This window comes from Sminthopsis crassicaudata, chromosome 3 (genome assembly GCF_048593235.1).
Source record: "Sminthopsis crassicaudata isolate SCR6 chromosome 3, ASM4859323v1, whole genome shotgun sequence".
NCBI classification, from domain to species: domain Eukaryota; kingdom Metazoa; phylum Chordata; class Mammalia; order Dasyuromorphia; family Dasyuridae; genus Sminthopsis; species Sminthopsis crassicaudata.
Window position 1 is genome coordinate 183,644,561 of NC_133619.1, and position 21,232 is coordinate 183,665,792.

Consider the following 21,232-nt stretch of genomic DNA (forward strand, 5'->3'; position numbering starts at 1 on the left):
TTTATATATTTATATCTATAAATTAATCTTGGCTCAATTCCTCCTCTCTTCTTCCCAAATGACATTATAAGCCCTGGAAATTTCATGTATCCATTGCTATTTTAGGTTCATTGCTCTTTTGGTTTAAAATGGATTTTAAATATTCTGAGTTGATGATTTTGTTGAGCAAATTATTTAATTTTGATTAACTAATGGCATGAATAGTAACCTAAAATATGTCATGTCCTATATAAAACATATAAAGTATATGCAGACTTTGCCTTTTAGGTTTCTAATTTCAAATACAAGGTACACAGAAATGTGTTTTTTTCCTATTTGTTTTTGGGTTCATTTCTGGTTTCTCTCAATACCTATATGTTAAGCAGCACACATTATCATCATTTTGGCTTAAAGATGCTGGCATTCCTCAGAGACCTCTTTTTGGCTCTTTTCTTCTCTTTCTACATTGCCTCCCTAGGATATCTAATTATTTACACAATTAGTACTACAACAAAAACAGGTGTGCTTACTTTGTATTAAACCAAATTCAATACCCCTCTATACACTCCACTCCCAAGCTGCTTGGGGTCTAGACTTACTTTATTATTTCTAAATGATTCTATCATCTAACCTGTCCTCAGGTTTGAAAATTCATTAGCATATTTTCTTCTCCTCTTCATCGTTTCATAGAGTCCATACACCAACATTATGCTGTTTCTATGTCCATAGACTGTTGTGTCCTCTTCATTTGATCTCAGCCTCATCCACTCTAATCAAGTTCTACATGAACTTTCACCTACATTTTTACAATAGCCTTCTAAATCATCTCAAAACCTATAGTCTGTCCTCCTCCTATTTCTCACCCCTGACTCAACCCTGTCAGGTTGTTAATAGTTGAGAAACTTCTTAAGCTTTATCTGACTAAAGCCTTAGCAGAAAGGGTCCCCCATTTTGGAATGCAGGAATGCAAGTTGGGGAAAAGCACTTTTATTCTCCTCCATTTTCATTACACTATTTGCAGTGCAAAGCTCCTTCTTTTTTGAATAGTAAAACATATCTTTCTTCTTTTTTGCTTTTTAGTTATTATCATCCCATTTATGCCAAGTGAAGATCTGCACCTTTTCTTGAGCTTTATTTTCCTCTTTTAATATAAATTAAATTTTTACTTGTTATTCATATTTTCACTAATCTTAATTTGCCTACAGAGACTAAGATGTGGCTTTCTAGATATCTAGAAAACTAGCTTTATAATAAGAAATATCAACTTTAAGGCATACATATGCCCACTTGGAATTTGGGCAATCTCTTAAGTCCTCAGGGTCATCAGACAACTCTTTAAAAATACAGAGTAGGTGCTGACATGCATTACCTTCTTTTAAGCTTTTTTTATTTTCAAGACATATGCAAGGATAATTTTTCAACATTGACTCTTGCATAGCCTTGCGTTTCAGATTTTCCCTTCCTTCCACTCATCTTATCCCTAAGAATGTCAAGCAATTGAATATGTTATACATGTTAAAATATATGTCAAATTCAATATTTATAGACATATATGTGTGTGTGGGTGTGTATATTATATATATATGTATGTATATATATATATATACATATATATATGTACAATTCTCTTGCTGCACAAGAAAAATCAGATCAAAAAGGAAAGTAAATGAATAAAAAAAGCAAAATGCAAGACAACAACAAAAAGAGTGAGAATGTTATGTTGTGATCCACATTCAGTTCCCACAGTCCTCTCTCTGGGTGTAGATGGCTCTCTTCATCACAAGATCATTCTCATTGTTAGAAAGAGTCACATTCATCAGAATTGAATGTTATATAATATTGATGTTGCCATGTACTATGGTCTCCTTGTTCTCATTTCACTTACCATCAGTTCATGTAAGTCTCTCTAGGCTTCTCTAAAATCATCCTCCTGATCATTATTAAGGAACAATAATAATCCATAACATTCATATACCATAACTTATTCAGACATTCTCTAACTGATGGTCATCCACTCAGTTTCTACCTTCTTACCACTATGTAAAGGGTTGCCACAAATATTTTTGCACATATGGGTTCCTTTCACTCCTTTAAAATTTTGTTGGGATAGAAGGCCAGTTAAAACACTGCTGGATCAAAGGGTATGCACACTTTTGATAGATGGTTGAGCATAGTTACAAATTGCTCTCCAGAATGGTAGAATTCATTCACAATTCCATCAAAAATTTATTAGTTTCCCAGTTTTCCCACATCACCTTCAACATTCATCATTATCTTTTCCTATCATCTTAGCCAATTTGAAAGGTGTGTAGTGGTATCTGAGTTGTCTTAATTTGCATTTTAAATTGCAATTTATTGATCAGAGTATTAATAGTGATTTAGAGCACCTTTTCATATGAATAGAAATGGTTTTAATTTCTTCATCTGAAAATTGTTCATGTCCTTTAATTATTTATCATTTGGAGAATGGTTTCAATTCTTAAAATTTAATTCAATTCTCTATATGTTTTTATAAGGAGGCCTTGCCAGAAACTGGAAACTAAGTGGATGCCCATCAATTGGGGAATGGCTAAAAACATTGTGGAATATGAATATTATGGAATATTATTGTTCTGTAAGAAATGACCAGCAGGATGATTTCAGAAAGGCCTGGAGAGATTTACATTAACTGATGCTGAGTGAAATGAGCAGGACCAGGGGATCGTTGTATACTTCAACTACAATACTATATGATGATTAATTCTGAGGGATGTGGCCATTTTCAGCAATGAGATGAACCAAATCAGTTCCAATAGAGCAGTAATGAACTGAATTAGCTATACTCAGCGAAGGAACTCTGGGATATGACTATGAACCACTACATAGAATTCATAATCCTTCTATTTTTGTCTACCTTCATTTTGGATTTCCTTAACAGGCTAATTGCACACTATTTCAAAGTCTGATTCTTTTTGTACAGCAAAATAACTGTCTGGACATGCATACATATATTGTATTTAATTTATACTTTAATATATTTAACATGTATAGGTCAACCTGCCATCTGGGTGGGGAGGAGAGGAAAAATTAGAACAAAAGGTTTGGCAATTGTCAATATTGTAAAGTTACCCATGCATATATCTGGTAAATAAAAACTATTAAATAAAAAGTGAGGCCTTAATCAAAACCCTTAAATATAAAAATGTTTTCCAAATCTATTGCTTCCTTTATGAACTTGTCTGCATTTTGTTTGTATAAAAACCTTTTAACTTAATATAATCAAAATTATCTACTTGGTTTTCAGTTATGAGTTCCAGTTCTTCTTTGGACACAAATTCTTTCCTTCTCTACAGATCTGAAAGGTAAACTACCCTGTATTCTAATTTGCTTATAATATCACTCTTTATGTTTAAATCATGAACCCATTTTGACCTTATCTTTGTATATGGTATTAAGTATGGGCTAATTACTACTTGCTTCATACTAGTTTCAAATTTGCCCATCAGGTTCCATGAACTGCTGAGAAGAAAGTGTATTCCTTTCTGTCTCCATTTAGCTTTCGCCAATGATCTATCATATCAAAGTTTTCTAGTATTCTATTTACCTCTTTGACTTCTTTCTTATTTATTTTGTGGTTTGATTTATCTAATTCTGAGAGTGCAAGGTTGAGATCTCCCACTATTATAGTTTTGCTATCTATTTCCTCTTGCAGCTCTCTTAATTTCTCTTTTAAGAATTTAGATGCTGCACCACTTGGTGCATATATGTTTAATATTGATACTGCTTCATTATTGATGCTGCCCTTTAGCAGGATATAATGCCCTTCCTTATCTCTTTTAATTAGATCAATTTTTGTTTTTGCTTGATCTGAGATGAGGATAGCTACTCCTGCTTTTTTGGTTTTGCCTGAAGCATAATAGATTCTGCTCCACCCTTTTACTTTTAGTTTGAATGTATCACCCTGTTTCAGGTGTGTTTCCTGTAAACAACATATAGTGGAATTCTGACTTTTAATCCAGTCTGCTAACTGCTTCCTCTTTATGAGGCAGTTTGCCCCATTCACATTTATGGTTAAAATGAATAATTCTATATTGCTTGCCATCCTGTTAACCCCGGCTTATGTTTTTCTCCTTTCCTTCCCTCTTACCCTCCTACCCAGTATTAAACTTTTGAATACCACTTGCTTTTCACAGCCCTCTCTTTTTAGTATCCCTCCCTCACCTTAAATTCCTCTTCCTATTTTACTCCTTTTTCGAACAATTTCTGTATTTCCTTCCCCTTAGCTTACTCGTTCCCTCTCACTTTTCAATGAAGTGGAAGAAGTTTCACCATAAATCGAATATGTCTATTGATACACACTATGTTCATTCCCTTCCTTTCTTTCTCTCAGATGTAATAGGTTACCTTTGCCTCTTCATGAGATGTAGTACCACCACTTTACCCTTTTTTATGATATAATTTCCTTTCCACCTCTAGTTTCTAGGACAAATTATACATGTGTTCTTTACATATCTTTATGGCAGAAATATAGTTCTCAAGATTTCTCTTTTATCTTTTTAGAAATCTCTTGAGTTCTTTATTTGAAGATCAAACATTTTGTGTAGATCTGTTTTTTTCATCAAGAATAGATGGAATTCATTGATTTTGTTAAATGTCAATCTTCTTCCCTGGAAAACGATGATAATTTTTGCTGGGTAAGTTATTCTTGGCTGCATACCAAGTTCCTTAGTCTTTTGGAATATCATATTGCTGGCCCTTAGCTCCTTTAATGTAGACGCTGATAGATCCTGAGTTATCCTTATTGTGGCTCCTCCATATCTGAATTGCTTTTTTCTAGCAGCTTCTAATATCTTTTTCCTTTGTCTGATGGTTCTTGAACTTGGCCACTATATTTCTTGGCGTTTTGATTTTAGGGTCCCTTTCAGTAGGTGATCGATGAATTTTTTTCAATGTCTATTTCTCTGCTTCCAAAACGTCTGGGCAGTTCTCTTTGATAATTTCCTCAAAAATAGTGTCCAAGCTTTTTTTTCCCTCACATTTTTCAGGGAGTCTGATTATTCTCAAATTGTCTCTCCTGGATCTGTTTTCCAGTTCTGTTGTCTTTCCAATAAGGTACTTGACATTCTTTTCAATTGTTTCGTTTTTCTGGTTTTGCTTGACTACTTCTTGGTTTCTCCTTGAGTCATTCATTTCTACTTGTTCGAGTCTAATTTTCAATGATTTATTTTCTTCATTCACTTTTTTTATATCTTTTTGTAATTGTCCAATTGAGTTTTTAAGTGAGTTTTTTTCTTCTATGGAATTTTTTTCTATTTAATCCATTTTATTTTTTAGAGAACTGTTTTCTTTTTGCAACTCACTAATTTTATTTCTCAATGATTTGTTTTCTTTATCCACTCTGTCTTTAAATTCCTGGGATGACTTCTCCAGACTCTCTTGCCAAGCTTCCCTTTCCTTTTCCCATTTCTTTTCTAGCTCTCTTGTGAGAGCCTTTTGATTTCCTGTATGAGAGTCTTATGTATTGAGGAACAGATCATATCCCCCTTAGGGGATTCCACTGGAGACAATCTGCTTTTAGTCTCCTCAGGGTTTGAAGTCTGCTCTCTTTCCATACAGAAGCTGTCATTTTGTCAGAGTGGAAATCAGAGAAAACAAATTGACAAGAGAAAGAATTGGTCTCTGTTAGGGGGGAGGATGGGGCTGGATGGTGTTACTGGGCTTCCTCTACAGACTGTGGGAGATAGCAGCGAGGCATTAGAAGACCAGTGATGACTGCTTGCAGTGTCTTCACTCTGAGGCTCCAAGAACATGCTGAGTAACTCCGAGTGGGGCTGGGGGTGGCTGGGTCCTGAGGGATGCTAGCTTTCTGAGGTTTTATTCTTCACCTTCAGGGTTTACACCCTCTGTGCTGCTCCTGGCTTGCTGCCAAGATGGAACATCCATACTGGGGTAAAAGTCTTTTTGCAGAAAGGGAAGAGATCTCTCCCCTCCCCCCTCCAGTCTGAGCTGTGTGAGCTGCCTGCCTTGATCTTGCTGCCTGCCCTCAGTCTGTGCCCAGTCTGTTTGTCCCCTCCCCCAAGCAAACACAGACCTTCTCTGGTGAATTTCAAGGATGTCTTCTGTTGGTGATTATTTGTGGGTTTCTTTACCAGTCAAGCATTAATTCAGAAGCTTGTCATGAAGTAAGTACTGAGAGAAAACGTGGAGCTCCAGCAGCTGTCTGCCTCCACACCGCCATCTTGGCTGGAAGTCCTGGTATTTCTTCTTTATGTCAAGAACAATTGCCAGCATTTAGAAGTGTACAAAAGGACAATGGGCTCTCTAAAGAGATGAAGAGTCCCCTCTCCTTATCACTCTTTAAACAGAGTGTTTAAAGAATTCCACTAGGAATTCTTTATGGGTCTTGTTTAGTCTAGGTGATCTGAAATGTTCCTTTCATATCTTGAAATCTATGATTCTTTTAGGAAGTTTCCTGGTCGATACAAATGCCTTTACATAGGTCAACAATCAATGACTCATAGAAGATGAGGATCCAAGACCTTTTAAATAGAGTTCACTTTATTTTATTTTTTTATTTCTAGAGCTCACTGAACACACCATATTAAGATTGTGTGAGAAAATCCCCTCAAGCACAGAGATACATATGCATAATGTAACAAGTGCTGCTGTGATAGGACTTAAATGTATTTTATGCCACATCTGGTCTGCCTTTTGTTTGACATATACAGAATACAAATAGCTCCTTCATCTCTATCAAAGAGTCTTGGTTTGGTAGCATTTTTATGGAGAATGATATCCATGACAAAAATCTAATATTGAGCAACTTCCTGTCCAGATCCTCTCATTAGCTCACCAAAATGGTATTTGCTAGTAAATTGGAAGAAATATAGTAGAGGTAAGATTACTTTCAAGTGGGATGTATTAAACTGTGAAGCAACAGGGGAAATTATTTTTGCCAATGCCAATAGTCATGGTATATTTTGAATTAGACAAATATGTTGTTAATAAATATTCATTTGATGTACAGTATTAGTTTCACCATCAAGTTTCTGACCTCTGGCATAGAAAATCAACTCACACTAAAGGAAAGAAGATTTAAAAAGAGAATCCAAAAAGTCCAACATTTGTTTCTCTGACCTTCCTCATCCCACAAGCCATGAAGCTTAACTTGAGTGTCAAGGGTTAAAAGCGATATAATTAACCTCAAGTCTGCCAGTTCAACATATCCTACCTTGAAGCTTCCCAGGATGGTTTCTATCAAATATCTTGTAACTTGGAAGTTTTTTCTCTTGGTTTCACCCTTATGTTTTTCCACTCCCTTTCCTCCCACTTAATGTCCATTGGCTTGAGGATTTCAGAAACAGAAATCTAGTTGGTTTTATGGTTTATTTCAAATAAATGTATTCTATGGAAAAAAAACAAACAACATAATGGTAAAGTATTTGTACTTGTTTGCAAGGTTGTCTGAATATTATGGTATGTTGTATTAGTTGTTACAATCATATAAATATTTATTAGCTGTGTATGAGTACCTTTCCTCTGAAAGAAAAACATTCTTGTCAAGGGATAACTTTTCTCTAAACACTGCAGAATTGAGAACTCCATTTAGATTACAACTCTAAATACCAGAACACTGATTTGAATGCCTCAAACTTCAGACAAGCTGCCATTCTTGTTCCAACCAGTGTGATTTTCTTCCTTATTTCAGTATGTTCTTCTCTCATTGGATTACACACAGCATGTTTCCATATGACCCAAGGGAGGCTTCCAGATTACTTCCTGTGTAGAAGAACTATCAGTAAAGGACTTTAAATCCTCAGCTTTTTCCGAAAGCCAAATTTTGGAAATATTTTAAGGAATAAAAATGCCTAATAATTCATATAAATGAGCAATGAAATTGAGTCATAAAAATTGTCATTTTATTTACAGTTTATTAAATGCATATAAAAGAATGCATTTTATTTACTTAGTGATCTTCTAGCCCAAAAGATCAAATGTAGTGTAGAGGCACTATCATTATCTGACAATATTACTGTAAAGAACAGAGGAAAAAATACTAACAATTGTATGTCAAGAGACACATGCAGAAAAGTAATCTATAAACAAATAATTAATTTATAGTAATCAAGCTAAGAACACATTTATTTATTGTAGTGTGACATGATAGGAAGAACCTGAATTTTGACATTGTAAGAGGTGGATCGAAAATCTAGTCCTTCCACTTAGTGATCACCTTAGGTTATACCTCATTTGTAAAGTAGATGAGCAGAATGAGTCATGCATTAGTCAATACAAATTAACTGGAATTTTCTTCTATACCTATTTGTGTTATAAGCGTTTTTGTTGCTTCTCTTTCTTTTCTTATATATTAAGGATAAAAAAGATAAATATAAATGTTAGTTCATTAAAAATAAATGTAAAATTGTGGATTAATCTAGATGAACTCTAAGGTATGTTTTAATTCTATGTCTCAAAAAGAAAAGCTTCTAATATCAATTAAATAATGAGCTTCATTTCAAAATGAGGAGAAGCATACCATGAAATATTATTGGACACACTTATTCACCATGTATTTCTCTGATTTAAATCTCATATTCTTTCTTTAGAATAAACCATGAGGTACCAAGCCAACTCTTTTCATTTAAGTACTGTGCTAGTTTTCATTTCCTAATATTCTGTAATAACAATGTCTCTCATTACTGTGAACTGATAATAACAATATCTTCTAAAAATTTCAGTGCAGAAGCTATAAAATGAGAAAACTAAAAACCAACATTATTACTCAAGTAAGGAGACAGGTGAACATTGCTGTCTTTGAACATTCTCCTGATATTTAGGAAGAATGCATTTTCAACTTAATGTAAAAAAACTGGAGTCAGTTTTGATTATGTTTGCCATCCCTTATTATTGGGCAAATGTTATTCTATGGGATATTCCCTTCCATACTATCTAATAAAGATTTGTATTTCAAAAAGCTAAAGGGAAAGTGAATTCCAGGTCATTTATGCAAAATATGTTGCTAGTGTTACATCCAATCAATGCCTTGCTAGCATTCACTGTACTGATTTTAAAATGTCATATAATGCCTGGGGCATAAAAAGAAGTATCGATAAGACTATGATCTTCGTTTTATTAAAATCTTTGTTTAAGAGGAAAATGGCATTTATTGTAATTTATTAGAATGTGATGTTATTATAAAATATAATTCATAAATACACATCTTTGACCAGTGTTTTAATTTCTTTATTTTATAATATTTACTTAGTGATTCAATATTGTAACATATTCTTCATTAATAGCCAGTCTCCTTGGGAATACATGAAATGGCTTGTCATAAAATAACCTACATTTCATACATGCACATACTTTTCTTTCTGAAGAAATGGTTCTTGTAAAAATTTGTGTAATTATTTGAAATCATTATAATATCCCTGCTCCAGAAAAAAAAATAAATTGGAGGTTATGTTCAAAGCAAAATATATAATTGCAACTATAGGCAAAAATCTCCAAATGAAGATACAGTTCAACAAAATAATTAGATTTGACAGAGATTCTGTTACTTCTTATAGATGGGCTAGTCTATGGCCTCAACAAATATAGAATAAATAGTTTGCTGTATTCTAATGAAAACATATATCCCAAAAGTTATTATTAGTGTAATATCAAAATGAGACAAGATTTTTTCTCTTCATTGTCTACAAATATTATCTCAAAATAATCTTACAAATAGTACCTAAACCATTGGTCCTAGAACAGTAATGATTTATGCCAAAGCAAAGAGAAAAATGCTTAATTTATTCATTGCACAAACTATACCACCTAGGGGTGGAAGAATTGGAAAAACATCATGAGCTAATGAATTATTAGTCCTTATTTGGAATCCTATCAGGCTACTAGTAAAACTTATAAATGGTTCTAGCGATAGCAAATTAAGGTGAAAGAAAATGGACTATATAATTCACTTTTTCTTCCTCAACCTAATATTTAGATAAAGTAGAAAATAAAAATAGGATCTATAATGATCTATGAGGAGAGAACAGGCAATATCCATGTGAAAGAAAATCGGAATTGTAAATTTGTGTTGCGATTCTATTTGGACTTTTCACTTGGTTTTATTTTTTTTTCTGAAAATTGGTCTGTATGACAAGAAACTTTTCAATCACCTCAAACTTTGCTCATACATGTAAATTTTAAAAACTTAAATGATCCAGACAGCTCAAGCAAAAGTTATGCTAAGGAAATATTTTTTCACAATTCACATTTTGTCTTGGCCTGAAATATATAAAATTATTGTTCTATATAGGTGTTAGCTTCCCTTTAAGTTCACTTTGTACTTTTTTGAACAGGCAACGAAGTTAATGACAACTGCATTGTAGTATATAAACATTCTATTTAATTCTAAAAATCTTCACTTAGAAATAGTGATTTTGATTAATTGTTTGATACCATAAAGAAACATTATGAAGATAGAAAAAAAAAAAAAAAACAAATAGTAAGTCAGAAAGACAGGGGTTCAAATTCTGATTCAAATGCTTAATAGCCATTGTGAATATGCACAAATCACTTAAACTCAATAAATCTCAAGTTCCTTATCTACAAATCTGAAAAATCTGTAATATTTCATCTCGAGGTTATTTTGAGAAGGAAAAATAGATAAAAATTGTAAAGCTTTTCAATTAATTTTAAGTTGTTACACCAGTATGTTATTAAAGTTAATTAATCTTGTTTCATAAAAATAAATTTGAAATAAGAAATTGGTACAATTTAGAGACATTCTATTCTGGCCTCACACATTTACTAGTTGTATGACTGAGGGGCAAGAGAATTGTTCTTGTTAGCCTCAATTTCCTTATCTGTAAAAGAAGCTAGAGAAAGACATCAAAAACCCTTCCAGTAACATTGCCAAGAAAATCCCCAAATAAGGTCATGACTGAAAATGAACCACATGATGAACCAGTCCCTATAGAGCAAATGAAAACCAACTTCTTTTATACTTATTACTGAAATATAAAGTAACAAGATAAGAGATGAAGAAAAAAGGTAAGGATAAAACTATCATATCAAATTAGTAGTAATGGGAAAAAAAGAAAGATTTAATCTCATGGATGCTGGTGCTAAATGTTTCATTGAGATTTAAAAAGATAAACAATTTAACATCATTGAAAATCTAATCCAAGGAAAGTAAAAACTCCAAAAGAATTGGATTTTGTGAATGATTTGCTAGGAAAGTAAACTCTCCCAGATCCTTAATTTTTCTAAAAGATTGCCTGAATAACTTCAATGGAATATAGCAATCAATAACAACTTCATTCTTTTTGCTTTGTGGCAGCAGTCTCTGTCTGTATATTTTTCTGTCTCTCTGTATGTTTGATGTTATTGTTGTTTTAACTTTTGTTGTATTTGGGAAACTGGGTAGCCATAAGCAGTTTGTTGTGAGAAAAAGTTGCCACCCCCTTTTCAGCACCAATATTCTTCCACTGATCATGAATCTCTGCAAACTATAAATAATTACTAAAAATTAAGTTTTTCCCAAAGTATTATGGAAAGACCTGTGATTGGTATAAATCCTTTATCAAGGAATACTAATGCTTGCAAAGGTTCATTGTGAAGACATGATAAATTAATGTCTTACAAGAATCAGTCATGTAAATAAGAATGAAATAATAAATGGATAACCCAAACATTATGATAGTGGTTTTGACATTAAAAAAAAAAAAAAAACAGAGGAAGACCTTGAATATAATAGATAGAGCTTCTACGGAGTGCATATGAAGGAATATACAGAGTATTCCTGAGAAATGAAAAGACATAGAGAAATTTTTATCTCCATTGTTGGAGGAAGTAACCTCATCAATGTAATCCATCAAAGTGTTAGGGTATTTTTTTGGTCAAGAGAATACTATTATTAGTGGGGTGGAATGGGGGAGGAGTTTTCAAATCTGAAAATAATTTAGTCATCATTTTTACAAGGTATATAATTGTTAGATTATCTACCAAAATGTTTTCCTTTCATTATAACATTTTGTTTATTAGTGATGAGTGCCTTCTGTCAGTGAATGCAATAACAGCTAATTTTATTTTAAAGCTTATTATTTTTGTTTTAGAAGAAGGAAGAGAAAAAGTGTGAACAGGTAGCACTATCATGGTAGTAAATAAACACCAATATCTGCATTCCTCATAACTAATACTATCTTAATTCATTCAATCATTGAAGCAACACATATTTAAGTGCTTACTATGTGTAGAATTCAGTATTTGCTTAAACTATGCTTCATGTTTTCAGGAATGTGAAGATGGAAGAGAAACTATCTTTACTCTCTACTTTTACCTAGCTGATCCCTCCAAATTCTATTGCCTTCCTTCCCTAATTCCCTTGTAATATATATGTATATATGTGAATATTCACACATATGTAATATATAAGTGCATATACATATATATATATGTATATGTTTTCTTCTTTGATAGAATACATGCTCCTTTAAAATAGGGCTGCTCACTTATTAATTTATATGTTTACTTATTTATTAATGTATTTCTCTATGAGGCAATTGGAGTTAAGTGACTTGCTCAGGATCACACAGATAGTCACACAGATAGTTAGTGTAAGGTATCTGAGGTCAATTTTGATCTCAGGTCCTCATGACTCTAAGGCCAATGATCATTGCACTGTGCCATCTACTTACCTTGGGTTGCTTATTTATTCTTTTGTATGACTATCCCCCACTTATACCAGTAACTGGTAATAATATATGCTTAATATATGAATGATATATTATCTCTTTCATTTATTTTTCCTTCTCTCCATTTCAGAGAAATTGAAATTTCTGTATAATTGAAATTCATTATTTATTTTCTATTACAAAGATTCTTCATAGAATGGGTAGAAATGTTGAAACCCCAATTGTCTATTAATAAGGAAGAGAGGTTCTCTGGAGATTTAAATAGGCTGGTATCATAAAAAGTAGACTACAAGATTTTAGTGTAGCTAACAGCCCCATTGGGGCAGCATGGCTTACTACAAATCATAGTATCCATCATTGGAGCTAACACTTAGTTAACTTCGGGCAGATCCCTTTGAATTTCCAGTTTCTTATCAATAAAATAGAGATAGCTCTACTCTTTTATGCATAAAGCTGTTATGAAGAAAGGTACTTTGCAAGTCTTAAAGTACTAGAACAATGTGAACTCTTATTACTATGCATGTTTGATAAAACAGAATTCATGTTCTTTCCATTTTTTATAACACTTTCTTCCCTCTTCTCTCAAAAAAAAAATAAGAAGGCAAAAGAACATATACAGAAGAGTTGGCAAATCATTTTTTTTCCTGAATTAAAATAATGTCTATTAGGTGAATGCACCAACATATTATATAATTTTTTCTTTGAATATAAGCCTTTGAAGACTAGGACTCTATATTTCTCAAAAAATTCCATGATATATCCTATAGAATAATGTGTTTTTACTGGACAAAATAGTCATTTAGGAATAGGAATAAATTATCTGTAAATAATATTTCACAGCAACAACCACTAGTATGTTACAAAGCCTCTGGTCTATATGATGATATTATATGCTTCAATCACAGGAGGAAAAAAAATACGATAGCCAACCAATATCAGCATATTCTGACCTCAGTCATAGGCATTTAATCTCTCAATATGTCCTGACATTGTACACACAGCTTAAGAAATATCCTGATATGATGTATAGATATATAAAACATAAATATGTATCATATTCCTCAGATGATTTAATTGATCGTAGTGAATAAAACTGTGAATCCCTTCAAGCAGAGATTTAATGTCTCTCTTGCTTACTGTGCTTTCATTCCATTTTCTACTATTATCTTCCTTCAAAGTAGAATGAATTGTTGTTGTCTTCATATTTTTAATATCACTTTCACATTGTCATGTTTCCCCCCACCCCCAAAGCTGGGGTTAAGTGACTTGCCCAGGGTCACACAGTTAGGAAGTGGTAAGTGTCTGAGACCAGATTTGAACTCAGGTCCTCCTGAATTCAAGGCTGGTGCTCTATCCACTATGCCACCTAGCTGCCCCCACATTGTCTTGTTTTTCTATCCATCTTTCAAAAGCTAAGAACCTTCCACTACTCATACAAGGAGGAACTCTACCCTTTGTTCCCTGAATTTATCCTTCTTTAATAATCTTATCTTATTTCTTTGGAAAAATCTGACCTTTATTATCATAAAATGGTCAAAAATGGAATCTACTGGTTCAGTGGAATCAAATGGCCTTGATACTAATCACCAAAGTGTTGCCCTCATTACTATGAAAGTGTCCTCCTACTTTACCATAATAATCTGTTTTGTTATTCTGCTGACAAGAGAGTTTGAATTCCCTAGGAAAATATATAATCCATTGCGCTGTTCAATTCAGAATATGACAATGACTATTTCATAGGATACTAATTAAAGGTGATTCATATTGAGAACATCAAAAATAAAATTTGTTTTAGTAATCAACAAGCATTTATTAGGTTCCTACTATGAGAAAGGCATTGTGCTATGATAAAGATACAATTAAAGGGAAAAAAAAGTCATTATTCTCAAAAATCTTACAGTCTGATGAAAAAAACAACATAAAGCATCTACATATAAAAAGATAAATGCTGGATAAAATGGCACTAGACTCAGAGGGAATGAACTAAGCTTAAAGACTAGAAAGAATTTCTTGCACAACAGAGCACTTAAGCTGAAACTTGAAGGAGGCCAGGGAAACCAAAAGGTTAAGATGAAGACTGAGAATGAAACAGATGTGAAAGAAAGCCAACAGAAATATTCAGAGTCAGGAGATTAAGCAAATAAAAATGCTCAAATGGAGTACAATGTATTTGAAGTATGAAATTAATTACATAAGCTTATATTTTGGCAATGTAATGAATTTCAATATAGTTCTCAATGGTTGTATCATATTTGGTCAACAGATTAGAATGTAAAGATCCTGAAGGCAGGTATTATTTCATTTTTATACTTGTATTACCAATGTCTAGTGAATTACTTGCTACATTAAGTGAATTGAAGAATGAAACTACTTTAACTGCCCTCTCAACTGCCAAGTGAATGTTGATGATATGCCCACACGTTATTTCTGATTGGGGGGGCAGAATTAGATATCACAGTTAATGGAAGGCAGGACAAGGAGTCAGGTAGACATCTTTCATATTTTAACTCTAATCTCAGATATTTACTAGCTGAATTATCCTGAGCAAGTCACTTAATCCTATTTGCCTTGATTTCCTCATCTATAAAATAAACTGGAGAAGGAAATGAAAAACCACTTCAGTATCTTTTCCAAGAAAACCCCAAAAGAGGTCATGAAGAGACAGAGTGACTAAAATGAATGAAAAATAATATTCTAAATTGTTTCTAAACAATTTTAAAATTGTCTAGAAACAATTCTAAATCCCACTAGATTAGTCATTATAATTGTATTGTATACTCTTAGAGGGCAGGATTAAATTTGCCTCTTTTAAAAATCTGTATCTTTTAGCACAGTCTTGGGCACATTTCTATTTTTCAATCATGTCTGACTTTTCACAATCCCATTTAAAGTTTTCTTGGCAAAGCTACTGAAATGGTTTGCCTTTTTCTTCTTCCATTCATTTTATAGACAAGGAAACTGCAACAAATAGAATTAAGTGACTTGCCCAGGATCATACAACTAGTATTTAAGGCTGGAGTGATACTTAGAAAGATAACATCTTGTCTCCAGGACCAGCATTTTATCTGATTTTAGCTGCCTTCTAAGCACATAGTACATACTTAAACACTACAAAATTGATTATTGATTATTAATCCTGCTAATATTTTTAAATAGTCCAAATTCCCTCCTGAACTCTGTGTTGATGAGGTGAGAGATAATTTTTTTTGCCTCTCTCTGTAGAGTTAGTGGCATAGGAATAAATTTATGATCCAATAACATGCATTGCCTGCAACTAATTCCATGTTTATACAAGCATTTGCAAAATTATTTGATCTGTTGGATTTTTGGCTAAGCAAATTTAAAAGAAAAAAAGATGTACATTCTCATAAATGGAACACAATCATGAATAAGACTGATTTAGATGGTTGATTTGATTTTTGTCATATATTGCAATAACATGAAGTTAACAGACATGTTTTACCTTCTTTGAAAAATACCTTCTGAAATAGTAGGCAAAAGCATGGTGCTTTGTAACACTTCTTAAAACACATCTGATGATTACTAAAAGAATACCAACAAATTATATGTAGCATGCTATGGCTTATGGAAATCACATCTCCAAAGTTTTTATTTTTTATTTATTCATTCATTTATTTATTTATTTTTGTGATTTGAAAACTGTAACTGGTAGAATCCCTTTTGTCTCTAACTCTGAAAGGAAAATCAAGTATTAGACTCTGCCACCAAACTCACATGTTCATTTAAATGGAATGTTCTATTGTATTTTAGCCACCTCCATATCCAAAGAAAGAAAATATTTTATTTTAGTGTACCATATCATGACATATCATAATTGTTTTTTTTATTACTGTAATCATAAAAATATAGTTTAAAAGATGTGTTCTAATGTACTTCAAACAAAAATCTCTGATGATAATTTTTATGGACCAAAAAGGAATTTGTTTTCCTTAAACCCAAAATAATTATAGCTCTAGATAAGCATATAGAGAAGATGAATAAAGAAACGTGTAATTAACATAAAAAATGAGGGTCAAATAATAAAAAAAATAATGAAGTTTCATTATCTTTTAATTCTGTTCAAATTAATTGAGTATCAAGAGAGAAGAAAAATTTGGTTTTGATTAAAATTTTAAGTGAACTGGAAAATAAACTGGAAAATAAAGTTCAATTTTGGATCAATGTGAAGTGATTATTTGGTTCCATTGTCTCTCTTACCAGGGAAAGAACTATTGGTAAAATTCAAATTGCCAAATATTTTAACAGCATTGATAAGGAAATGATTCAAATGGTTAAACTGAAACTTATAGATTTTAACAGATTTTATTTTTGTTTTTCCTCTATTTTAATTACTGCAGATAATTGAGTATTTGGTTCTAATAATAAAATTCTATTTGTGTGGAGAAGAGGATATAGTGATATTCATGATCTTATTATCCAAAAATAATAATTTACCTTAAATTTTAATGTATTGACTTTTTGCATAACTGAAAACTAATATAACTTATTTGATTATCAGTATTGTTGCTGAATTTATGGAATAACAGTAAAAACACTTCATTTGGAGTCAAAAGATAGCCTTCAAATCCACATACCAATGTTCATTGGTTTTGTAGACATAGGCACATTCATTCCAAGACTTCCCCAATAATGGATTCTTCCTTTATCTGAAGATAATAATGGCTCTGTCACAGGACCAATTGAAGAAAGGGTTTTCTAATATGTTCTATACTTCAATGATCTATGAGTTCATCAATGTTGAGATTCCTTCCACTAATGTAAATCAGTATTCTAACAAAAAAAAATCCTTTGAAAGATTGTGTTTTTTGTTGTTGTTTGTTCGTTTTTGGGAATGTGGGAGGATTTCTCATTACAACTGATCTGGATTCCTGAATTCATCCAAACTGATGTTCCTCAGTCACTGAACCTAAATATAAAGTGTTTCCAGTTTGGTAGGACCTGCCAGAGCTTATGGCTGAACCTTCAAGGACACAGTCATCATAAACCATCAGAGTAGGATGTTAGTGGAAAAAATGTTTCATAAATGTGAGTTATTACTATTAGTTTTGTTATTTGAAAATCTGTAGTGTGTATTACCATATCATCAAATCCAATGAATGATCCTCATTGATCTGTTAATGACAGCTGTCCTAAATGGAGACAATGTGTCCTTTCTAGCATATAATGCATCCTCTCTCTAATATCAAAAGACAGAGTAATATCTTCTTTATACAAAGATCAAAATGTTTAATTTTATCTAGTGTCAGGTTTCCCTATAGAAATTAATCATCCAACAGATACTGAGAGCTTAAAAAATCAACTTTGTCAAAATGTTATGTGCTTTTTCAAATGTTTATTAACTACAATCTTATTTGAAAATGTCTGGGAACTTTACTGTAACTACCATTTTCTACAGATACCATGAGAATAAAAGAAGAAATATATCTAGTCTATTTGGGAATTGATGCACAGATTAATAAGAAAATACAAATGACATAGCAAAAAGAAGTGTGTGTGTGTGTGTGTGTGTGTGTGTGTGTGTGCACGCGTATTTGAGGTCCACTGTTAAGTTCATTCTTTAACAGCTACTCATTTTATTTCTATGTGAATTTAAATAATGTCAAATGTGGTTTATGGCAAGTTGGAAGAAGAACTTTCTATAATGGGGATTTCCCCTACTGACAAAATTACAACTCCTTTGAGTTTTCCTGTTCACATTTTGATGATCTATATCCTTGTGAGATAATGTCTCATCTCCCCTGTGGAATATAGTACACTCTATATTCCAGTCTGTGACTATCTCAGTTTAAGAATGAATTGGATTCTAAGTGTATTTAGGTTAGTTATTTTAAATTTGGAAAATGTTTTTCTTTATATAATGAACAATGCTACAAATGCTGGTTAGGTTCTTAGATTGGTCAATAATGCCTATTTACTACCTAATGGTAGCTGACCTTTAAAATCATTACATGTAGCTGAATTCTGAGAGCTGGGAATATTCACAAAAAGGATTACTTTTCCTACACATGAAAAGAGTTGTTACCAGAATTTAGAAATAAGTGAAATGCATCTTTCCACTCATCAATTTTCCCTACTTGCATCCCCCTTGACTTCTCAATTCAAGAAACCAATGTCCTCACGAAGCACAAAAGTGTCAACTGTGCAATTTAGCTATTTCCCTCTCTTAGTCAATCAAGTTATCATTCTCTTCAGTGCATATGATATTACCTAAGAATTCAGAAAGTTATCAGATTAAAGTAGCTTATACTAATGTATAAGTGGTAGCAAAGTAACATGCAGTTTTAAAAGAGGTCACATACTTATTACTTTCACTTTAATCTTCATTTGGCAAGATTTTAGGAAATATAACAACATAAAGAGGACAATTTCAAGAGAGCAGGGATAAATGTTGTTAAGTGGAAAGATGTTTATTTTGTCAAATATCTTTGCTTAAAAATTTGGTCACCTCTACCAAACCATTTAGGTAGTCTGCAGATATACTGCCTTAGTTTTCTTATCTATAAAATGAGGTGGAGAAGGAAATGGCAAAATATTTCAATATCCCCCCCCTAAAAAAATCCAGATAGCTTCTTACAGAATAATATATAACTGTAATAAGTTAATAACAACAATAAAAAGTAATGGAGGCATTCTTTTCCCCCTGCTTCTTTCCTTCTTCTGCTTCTTCTCCTAGGCTTTTCTAAAGCTCTAAGCAATTTGAAGTATGTTCCTTCCAAGTGTGAGTGAAGAATGAAAAGAGAAATATTTTACAATGATTAGGCAGGTTAAGAAATGCCATTTATGAGTCACTGACAACGGAGAAACATTATATTGTGGACAAATCAAAATGTGTCAGGTCAGAAACTGGATGATGAATGGATGTCCATCAATTGGAGAATGGTTGGGTAAATTATGGTATATGAAGGTTATGGAATATTATTGCTCTGTAAGAAATGACCAGCAGGAGGAATACAGAGAGGCTTGGAGAGATTTACATCAACTGATGCTGAGTGAAATGAATAGCACCAGAAAATCTCTGTACACTTCAATGTTGTATAAAGATGTATTCTGATGGAAGTGGATATCTTCAACATAAAGAAGATCCAACTCACTTCCAGTTGATCAATGATGGACAGAAATAACTACACCCAGAGAAGGAACACTGGGAAGTGAATGTAAATTGTTAGCACTACTGTTTATCTACCCAGGTTACTTATACCTTCAGAATCTAATACTTAATGTGCAACAAGAAAATGGTATTTATACACATATATTGTATCTGGGTTATATTGTAACATATGTAAAATGTATGGGATTGCCTGTCATCGGGGGGGAGGGAGTGGAGGATAATTTGAAAAAAATGAATACAAGGGGATAATATAAAAAAATTACTCATGCATATATACTGTGGGGAAAAAATTCTAAATAAAAAAAGAAAGACTGTGTTGATTCATGATATTCTTCTTTCCAGAATTCCATAATTAATGACTAACTGTGATCATAATTTCTGGACTCATTAAATTTTCTTGTCATGTCACAAAGGTCCTGACACATTAAGTCTCTTTCTTGTTAATTCTCTCACTCCTTGGTCTTTGCTATATTTATATTAACTAAGCATGATGTCAAACTTGATTACAAGATACCTGATTTTCTTTCTTTTGTTATATATTGAGCAGTACTGGCCTTTTAATAGACTTTCTACTCCCAATAAAGAATAACACCTTCTGGATTGGAAAGGGAAGGAGTTTATTTTAATGGGCAAAAACTGACAGTCATAAGAATGAAGGGCATAGGGGAACCTTGTGGTAGGATTAGGAAAATAGAACACACTCCAGGATGCTTTTAGGCATATCATCATAAAGGTGGAAGAAGCAGTAGAGAAGTAGGAAGGGGGGGGTGATAATAAAACCATATTTTATTTACATATTTATTAGCTTTGATTTGATGTTTGGACTATTTTCTCAACAATATGTGTCCATTTCTTCCTTGCTTTTAAAAATATTTATACTGTTTAGGGTACCCTGTGATTAGTTGGCATGAACAATGTTCAATCTGTAGTAATCTGTATGCATTTATATTGTGTGAGCAGTTCCCTAATTGGTTTTCATCCAAGTAATCCCACAGAGAATAAGGTTACATGCTGAAAAGGGCTGAGGTAAGAAAGTGGTTAAAAGGGGATTGAAAACTCTTTTCCTAGATGTATCCTGATTGAAGTGGATATCTTCAACATAAAGAAGATCAAATTCACTTTCAGTTGATCAATGATGGACAGAAACAGCTACACCCAGAGAAGGAACACTGTGAATTGAATGTAAACTGTTTGCACTATTGTCTTTCTACCCAGGTTACTTATACCTTTGGAATTCAATTCTCACCGTGCAACAGGAAGTTTGGTTTTGCACACATGTATTGTATCTAGGTTATACTGTAGCACATTTGATATGTGTAGGTTTGCCTGTCATCTGGGAAGGGCGTGTAGGGAGGGAGGGGAAATTGTGGAAAAATGAATACAAGGATAATGTTGTAAAAAAAAATTACTCATGCATATGTACTGTCAAGAAGGATTATAATTATAAAATTAATTAAAAAAG

The 21,232-nt window shown here is 32.6% G+C and overlaps 1 long non-coding RNA gene across 9 annotated transcripts in view; it reads right to left on the bottom strand.

Moving 5' to 3' along the window:
- LOC141560912 (uncharacterized) overlaps positions 1 to 21,232 on the bottom strand; it is a 506,908-nt gene that overhangs the window by 340,379 nt on the left and 145,297 nt on the right. For all 9 annotated transcript variants that reach the window (XR_012487892.1, XR_012487895.1, XR_012487888.1 and 6 more), the window contains exon 2: positions 7,190 to 7,363. This is a non-coding gene — a long non-coding RNA (uncharacterized LOC141560912). The remainder of the gene's footprint in view (positions 1 to 7,189; positions 7,364 to 21,232) is intronic.